The sequence below is a fragment of the Oryx dammah genome, unplaced genomic scaffold (assembly GCF_014754425.2).
Source record: "Oryx dammah isolate SB20612 unplaced genomic scaffold, SCBI_Odam_1.1 HiC_scaffold_29, whole genome shotgun sequence".
NCBI lineage: Eukaryota > Metazoa > Chordata > Mammalia > Artiodactyla > Bovidae > Oryx > Oryx dammah.
In genome coordinates, this window is record NW_024070213.1 from 9088630 (window position 1) to 9097951 (window position 9322).

Here is a 9322-nt window from a genome sequence, read left to right on the forward strand (position 1 = left end):
ATTGCACCCAGCCCTTAGCTTCCCGGTCGAACTCTCGGCAGCCCAGGGGAAATGGTTCCTCTGAGGCCGAAAGGAGGACTGAGGTGGCCTCATGGACTGGGATTCCCCCCACACCCCATTTCTGGAGACCATCATTCCACCTCCCCCTCAAGATGATGGCAAAGGATGGTTTACTTATCATGATCTCTTCCTCCTGTCACCTGGGGAGGGACCAGCTTCACTTTATAGACATGGAAACTGAGGCTGGGAGAGGCTTAGAAGAACCAGGGCCAGCAATGCCGAGCCAGCCTCCAGCCTTCCCAGCCGTTTGCCTCCATTTCCCAGGCCTCCCAGGATCTGGGGGCAGGAGAAGGCACTGATGGTCACATGGCAGACCCTGAGGCTGCTGGTGGGGGCATCCGTTACCTGGACTTCTCCCACAGCGAAATCTGGAGCAGGGAGCAGGACAGACCTCCTACATTTGTGTTTGCAAACAACCATGAGACTTCAATGTCTCCAGCTCTGGAGTGGGGAGAGGAGCTGCTTCTAAATCGGGCTGGGATGACAGTCACTTGTCCCTCCCTAGGCTGCACCCCACCAGCCTCCCTGGAGGATTCAGACCTTGCCGGGCCCTGCAGCGATTCTGCCTACCAACCCCAGGCCCATCCTACAGCTGGGGAATCTCAGGCTCAGAACCTGGACCTTGACTTGCCTAAGGTCAGGCAGCCACACCAAGTCATGTGATGGCCAAGAGGAGTCCGGCCTGGGCCCAGTGGCAAGAGCACACCCTCTAAGCATGTGGCCTTGGATGTGTCGCTTTCCTGAGATTCCCCCTGTCCTTGAAAGTGAAAGTGTTAGTCGCTCAGTTGCGTCTGATTCTTTGTGACCTCCTGGACTATAGCCCTCCAGGCCCCTCTGTGCCCGGGATTCTCCAGGCAAGAATACTGGAGTGGGTTGCCATTCCTTTCTCCAAGGTATCTTCCCGACCCAGGGATCAAACCCAGGTCCCCTGCATTGCAGGCAGATTCTTTGGCCCCCCGGGAAGCCCCCTGTCCTGAGGCCACACCACGTTGGCTTTCTCACCACTGTCGCCGGAACCTTCAATGGGGCTGCCAGCCTCGGTGATCAGATCCCTCCAGGAGCCAGTGGGTGGGGGGTGGGGGTGGGTCCGGAGGGGCCTGGAGCCACAGACCCACCTGAGGACCTAGGGAAGTTTTCATGAGACCCCTCCCCCTATTCCCTTTGTTTTTCTCCCAGCTCAGTCATATGATACACTTAGATTTCCTTGTTGGTCCTCCGTCACCCGCTAGTAAGGGCTTCTGCCTGGTACCTAATCAGCGCTACGCTAATCAGTGCATGTTCACCGAGTGAATGAGTGAACACCCGCCAGACCTACTACATCCCTGACCGGCTGGGATAGCGATGCAGAGAAGAGGGGAGGGTGGCTGGGCCAGGTGAGGTGGGGGCTGAGAGAGGAGATGAGACCAACAGGACTAGGCAATGCCTGGGGTTGGGGGGAGGAGTGAGTCCTGGAGAGTCTGGCGGGGAAGGCTGATCCCTTGGATGCTCACCCCCGACTTTGGTTGGAAGCCCTGACACCCTCTGGGCTGGTGCCTCCCCCTGAGATGGGCCCCTCCCCCTCCCCATCTCCTACTCCTCAAACTCCCCTTTCTTTCTTTCTTTTTTTTTTTTTTTGAATTTTAAGCCCAATTTATTTTCTCTTTTATAGTTTGTACTTTTGTATTATATCCAAGGAATCTTTGCCTAAACCAAAATAACACATATTTTCTCTAGGTTTTATTTCTAGAATTTTGTGTTTTAGGTTTTATCTTTAGATCTATGGTCCATTTCAAAGTGATTTCTGTGTGTGGTTCAAGGGAAGAATGGAAGGTTTTGTTTCATTTAATTTTTTTTTAAACCAGGTTGGTCATTTTTTTCTAGCATAAGTAAGTAAGTGAAGTCGCTCAGTCGTGTCCGACTCTTTGCGACCCCATGGACGGTAACCTACCAGGCTCCGCGGTCCATGGGATTTTCCAGGCAAGAATACTGGAGTGGGCTGCCATTTCCTTCTCCATCAAACTCCCCTTTCAAGACCCAGGATACACACACCCGCCCCCCTGCAGAACCAATCAAAATACAAACTGAAAGGGACCTTGCAAGCTCTCACCACAGATGTCTGCAGTCCAGGGGACTCAAAGAGGAGCTGGTTCTCTGGGGCTGAGGGTACTTGGCCACAGTGAGGGGGGACTTCCTGCCCCCTGGATCACCCCTCACCAGCCTAGAGAGACCTTGGAGAGTCAGTGCCTAAATAGCACGTGGCCATTCTGGGCACCCAGTCCTCACCAGGCACGAAGTTTCCCCCATCTTTTCTCATTAACCACCAGTGACTGTAAATTTGCGACTGCCCTGGTCAACACAAACCAAAACACATTGAGTGGCAGGACATATTATATTGTTAACTGTGATAAAATATACATAACATAAAAGTTGCCATTTTAACCATTTTAAAGTATATTATTCAATGGCATTAAGTGCATTCACTCTGTTGTACAACTACCACCACCATCCACCGCCTGAACTTTTTCATCCTCCCAAATTGAACCTCTGTCCCTACTGAACACTAACTCCCCAGCTCCCCCTCCCCTAGCCCCCAGCACCCCCTCCCCTAGCCCCCAGCACCCACCCTCCCCTAGCCCCCAGCACCCACCCTCCTGCTTTCTGTCTCCCTGAATTTGACTTCTCTAAGTGTGGTGTATGGGTGAGTCACACAGTATTTGTGTTTTTGTGACTGGCTTATTTCTCTTTAATACAATGTCCTTACGGTTCACATGTTGTAGCCTGTATCAGAATTTCTTTCCTTTTTACAATCGAATAATAGCCCATTGTGGGGATACAATACATTTTTGCTCATCCATTCATCCGTTGGTGGGAGTTTTATCCATCGATGGGTTGTTTTCACCTTTTCCCGATTGTAAATAATGCGGCTACAGATGTCAGTGTATAAATATTTGTTTAAGTCTCTGCTTCCTCTTCTCTTGGGTGTTTACCCAGAAATGGAATTGCTGGATCGTATGGTAATTCTATGTTTAATTTAGGACTTATCTTTAAGCGGTTATTCAGATGATCCTAAATAGGATTATAGTCAATTTGTTTTTAATTCACAGACCCAAAACTCACTAAATTTTTAAACTCTCATACTCTGCAGGTTATGTCCCAAGACTCCAGTCTGAGACTCTCTAGAGCTACACAGTCCTACTGGGGTGACCATGTGGCATGAGTGACTGTGAGTTCAGGAATGTGGACAGTCTGCGTCAAGATGCTCTGTGCAGATAAAGACACTCATGTTTCAAAGATTTAGCGTGAAAGAGCCCTCTCATTAGTAATTTTTGTATTGATTACCTGTTGAAATGATAATATTTTGGCTATACTGGGTTAAAGGAAATAGAGTATTACAATTAATACTGAAACCACAGAAATGCGGTTCTTTCTGTCTCGGTGCAGAAAGAATTCAGTGAGAGGCAAAGTGGTAGATAAGCGATTTATTAGAATGGGATGCTTTTCAGGCTTACCAGTGGGCAGGCAAGAGGGTGCTCTGCCCTGAGAACTTAATGGGCTACAGTTTTATAATCAAAGGAAAAGTGGGGAGGAGGAGAGGACCGCCTTCTTCCTCATTCTGGAGCAGATGTCAAGCTTCCATCATCAGCTCCTCCTGCACATCAGGAGGAGGAGTCTTCTTGTCCCTGCATGGCCAAGCCAGGACTGTCATGGCGCAACAGAAATGAGCAGAAAGGTGGTAACGTACACTAAAATATGGCAAACCATCTCAGGTTTCATCCTCTCCTCCTATTCTGGTTTTTAGTGTACACAGAGGAGCGTATCCTACGAATCATTAACTTACTGAGCTCACCAGGCTGGATGTGGGGCTCACGCCAACATTGTTTTATTGTTTGGGGGCATCGTGCTCCTGTTGCCCGGTTTTGTGGTTAAGCAGAACTGCTTTCTCGAGTGACCATTAGCTTACAGAGGTCTCCCACACTTTTTTCTTTACTTATGATCCCCTAGTGCGGTTAACTATTTAATCACCTACTTTGTCCCTTTACTCTGTGCCTATCAGTTTCACTCGTATCTTTTCACTTTTTGAGTGTGACTATGAAGGAATCCAGCATGGCGTTTGTGATTCAAACTTCCTCTCTATTGAAAACATAACCCTGGCAGGTTAATCCAGGTGATTGCTGAGTCTAGAGGAGGAGTGTGGAGCTTGGAAGCCTTGGCAGGCTCTCTTGTTTATTTTTAATTGAAAGTTCACATAACATACACTCAACCACGTTAAAGAGCACAATTCTATGTGGCACACTGTGTTCACAACCTTGGAAAACTACCACCTCTCTCTAGTTTCAGACTTTTTCATCACCCCAGAAAGACACCCCATATCCACTAAGGATACACTCTCATTTTCTCCTCCCCTCTGGCCATGGCAACCACTAATCTGCTTTGTCTCTATGGATTTGCCTATTCCCAACACTTCATACAACACATGGCCTTATGTGTCTATCTTCTTTCACTGGGCATAGTGTCATCAAGGCTCACCCATTTTACAGAGTACATCAGTGCTTCATTGCTTTTTATGGCTGAATAATATTCCACTGTATGCACAGACCACCATGAGCTGATCCACCCACCCACTGAGGAATGCTGGGGTTGTTTCCGCCTTTTGACTGTTATGAGTTGTGCTGCTGTGAACGTTTGTGTATAAATTCTGTGTGGACATCTGTTTCCATTTCCTGGGATGGAATTCCTGGGTCACTTGGTAAAGGCTGGTTCTGTTTTTTAACCTTTCTTATGTACCAAAGTCCTAGATACACATTTTCAAAGAGTCGACAGCTTCCTTGAGGTGTGTTAGGACACACCCTTGAACCTGCTGAAGTGGGGTTTGGGGGGGTACTTGCTGGGGATGCCCCCCATGTCACTATTTTTAGGAATCTGTTCTTGGAGGATTCAAATCTCCAGAGGACCCTTCAATGTCCTGCCTGGAGGGTCAAGGCCTGGCTGCTGCTGGGAGCAGGACAGGAGATAAGGCAGGGGCTCTGGACTCAGAAGCCCCCACCTCTTGGCTCTGTGTTTTCGGTATGACTCCCCTATCCCCAGGCCAGGGATTCCTGTCGCCAGAGAACGACTCTTTTCCTGCTGGGGTTGGGAGGGGTGGCTACCTAGCAGTTCTGCAATAGGATTTGGGGGCCTGACTACTCTTTACTTCGCCCCCTCCCACTACCCTACTTGGGGCTGCCCTATCAGGCTAAACCCTTGGTGGTTCTGTGGGGTAAACCACACTGGGGCTCAGCTGCCACCCTGCTCGCTCGGCACATGGCCGCCACTCTGTGTTTACTTTCCAGCTTCAGAACTGCACTGACTTGTCTCCCATCGTGCTTGCCCCATCCTCATGGCTTACACCTTTTTTTTCTTTGGCCACGCCATTCAGCTTGCTACGTCTTAGTTCCTAGACTAGGGGCTGAACCTGGATCCTCAGAAGGGAAAGTGTGGCACGCTAAACTGGATCACTAGGGAATTCCCAAAACATGGCTATCTTTTTTCTTTTTATGCTTTTTTTTTTTCCCCAACTAGGGATCGAACCTGGGCCCCCAGCAGTAGACATGCAGAGTTCTAACCACCTGGACAGTCACGGAATTCTATACTTTAAAAAAAAATTTCTGTAGTCTTCACAAGGTTTCAGAGGGGAAGAAAGTTAGTGCCTGTTTAGTTTGCCATCTTTAGCAAAGTTGTTGGGACGTGACTAGACTAGAAGCCCATATCCTTGAGGAGTATGCCAGCCCTAGCTCTGGGGAGTTTCCGAACCCGTCAGCAAGAAGGGGGGTTCCCACTCAGCTTGGGTCTCAGGGCCTATTCCAGCTGGAGTTCCAGGTGCTGGGTTATCTTCCCTCCAGGACAGGAATCTCATTGGACTTCCCCCCTCTCTCCACCCTCCCACCCACAGCCCCTGACCCAGGGCTGCACACAGCTGGCGCTCAGCGTGCTTTGCCACTAGACAGAGGAAGAAAGCGAAGGACACATGGGAAGAAGCGATTGTTGGGCAAAGGCTTGGAGCTGACGAAAGCGGAGTGTGAGGGGACCTTCCTCTGCTTTCATCTCAGGATCACCTCCTACCTGTCCTTGAACTCTCCTTGGATCTTCTTCCTGGGCCTGAGACCCCAGGAGTGCTCAGTTCAGGAAGGCTGGGACCAGGCCCTCAACTGCAGGCCACCCCACTAAAGGGAACCGAGGCCCTGCTGGTCACTGAGAGGCAGGGCTGACCTCATTAGGTGCTACAGACAGCCCCAGGGTTGGGACCTTCAGGGAAGGGCTGGACCCAGCACACCCACCCACCCCCGCACACCCACCCACCCCCACTATGGCCTGACTTTCTGCCCAGCGCCCTGTCACCTGCTCTGTCAGCCCGGCCCCCCTCCCTGCTAAAACATGCACCGCCTCCTCCCCAGAAGGTGGCCTGACCGCCACAGCCTCCTCAGGCCCGCTGCAGCCAGCCCTACAGGCCCTCCACACCCTGGGCCTGTGCTCCTGCCTTTCAGGCCACCCGGAGCTGCCTTTTCCTTCTCTACCCAGCTGAATGCTACTTCTGTCAAGATGCCACCCCACTCCCTCCAGACGATATTCCAGGAGCCCTCGAATCTTGGTCAGGTGTAACCCCCAGACTGCGAGCCAGGACAGGGCCATAGCTGATTCCTGCCTGGTCTGAAGTTGAGGGCCACGTCCCAGTGTGGGGGAAGGCCTGGTACCTCCCCTGTCCCCAAATCCCAGAGGACAAGTCAGACCTGGCAAGAAAATTCCAGTGTGACCTGTGATCTCAGAGGGTCCTTGTGAAAGTTCCCCTCCTGCACCCGGGGGGTCAGGATATGTTAAACCCACACTGAGGGACTGCTGTCAAATCCCACCTCTCAGGCCTGGAAGGTCCTTTGAAAATCATGAGGCAACCTCCTGGGGCGTAGAGAAAAGCCTCAGGTTCAAATTCCTGCTCCCGCATGATCCTGGGCACCGGCTCATCCTCTCCGAGTCTTGGTTTCCTTTTCTCTACGGTGAGGTCACTGACATCTGCTGCTTGGCCAGGTTGTTAACTATTACGCGAGACCTCATGGTCAGGTACCTGCCTGGTACATGATCACAATTCATTAAATGATAGTTGTGGACTTTGTTTTCACAGAAAGCTGAGCTGTAAACCCTCATTTGGAGTTGAGACAGGGATCAGAGAGCTGTGGGGCCTCATCCAAGGCCACTCAGGGGCTCAGAGACGTACCGTTCACAGAAGCACCAGCTCATGGAAGGCCACCCGGAGCGGGCAGGTAGGCAGAGGCCATGCAGCTCGGCCTTCAGCCAAGAACTCCAGGGGCACCTGGTCCTGTGGGGTTGCAGACCCAGGGGGCTCCCTCTGGAGGGGGTGATTTGTGAGTCCAGGGTAGGGCCAAGGAATCTGTAGTTTTAATAACTACGCCCTCCAGTGTCTGTGACAGGCTGGGTCTAGAGCTCAACCCTTCCGCTCCAGCAGATGCCAGGGGTGCAGCTCAGCTCACACCCCAGAAAGATGGACATCTCCATATTTACAGTGCGCACAGGTAGCCCCCTCTGACGTTCAACAGCTCACAGGCTCACTCGCAAGTCCTCATCCTGAGCAGAACTCTGTCTCCTGATCACTCTTCAAAGTCCCACCTGTGCTTTATTTCATTTCTAAAGTGAGGACTACCAACAGGACCCAGCAAACCTTCGGGCACACATCCCTGCCTGGTGGCACTGGGAGGCATGTAGGGGGCGGCCACCCTGAGGGCCTCCCTCACAAGTTAATGCCTTGCAGGTTCCCACCTGGCACGGAGTAGTTTTATAGGGTTACCTGGGTCCCTCAACCTGGGAACTGCTGGGCTCCCTGCAATGTGCCGAGGCCTGCAAATCTACAGGTCTGACATGGAGTGCTTCCTGAAGCATCGATTTACTTGGTGGTAAGTAATTAACTCACCTAGATATTCAAAATAAGTTAAAAGACATCTAATTGCTTACACACTTCCAAACTCTGGGGAGCGGGTTACTGGTGGGAGTAGTTTTCTGTAGGAAAGTTCTAGAAGCTCTTCCCCAGGCAGTTCACCCATTGCCCGTTCTTGCTCCTCTGATGTTTCTTCGACTTGCCCAGGCTCTGGCCTATTGAGATGACTGAAGAAGAGGGTTTAAGTTGGAGGGGGCAGAGGAGAGGAGTGAGCAAACACAAAGGACTGCAACACAGCAGGTGTCGGAAGGTGGAGGCAGGAGATATGGAAGGTTCTTGAGCTCAGCATCGTCTGGACAACAGGAAGGCTTTGCTGAAGAGATGACTGCAGGCAACCGGCAGGGGCTTTGGCCTTGAAGGAAAGGGTGGGGCTCTGAGGTCCACCCTGGCCCACTGAGTGACGGGAGAACAAGGCAAGCAGGGGCTGAATGAGCCAGCTGGTCCGATAGCCTGAAGGTGGGGGGGGGGGTCACGGAGGCAGGAATAGAGACCATGAACTGGTGCCAATCCTCCTCAAAACTGGCCACCCGACACTGTCTGTCCTCGAGGAGTCCACCCGGACTCATGGAAACATCCAGCTTCGCTCTGAGCTGACATCACCTGTGTGGGGGAAGCAAGCGCGTGCTCATGCCAAAGCCTGTCCGGGTTAGCAGTGATCTGCATCACTGTCTGGTTTCAAAGGAGGGGGCCCAGAAAGAAGAATCACGGAAGACGATCATGTTGGAGGAAACGTTTGAGAGCCTGGCTGACAGCCTCCCTCTGGGCTTCACTGAGAAGAGGCTGAACCACACCCATGGCCTGACGTCTGGGTTCCTGGGATAAGCGGCCGGTAGCACCTGCTACATGCGATGACCAGGCAGAGGCTTCATAATACATGACTCCACAGTGTTAGAGGGGTGAGGTCTCAAGTCCCGTAAAGCAGGAAGAGGCTCTTCGTGGACCAGTATTCATAGAATAGCTTCCACGCAGACAAAACTGAAATGAAGCTGAGCAACCCTCTCAACATGGATTAACTGGTGAGGACGGGAGGCCTGTGTCCTGGAGGCCTGCAGCCCTGACAGCCACACCACACTCGTGCTGAGAACCGGGCCCGCCACCAAGAAGACTGAGGGCCAAACAACAGCCCTGCCACCATCCATGGGCCTGGAGGACCTGGCCCACAGCAGGAGAGATCTGTTGGCCTCTCCAGATGTGCAAGGACCTGGGGGGCCCTGGACAACACAGTGCTCTCCCTGGGGCTGGGAGACAGCAGCTCTGGTCCAGTCAGGAGGCCGGGTCTGCATCCCGGCTCTGCCACTCCCAGCC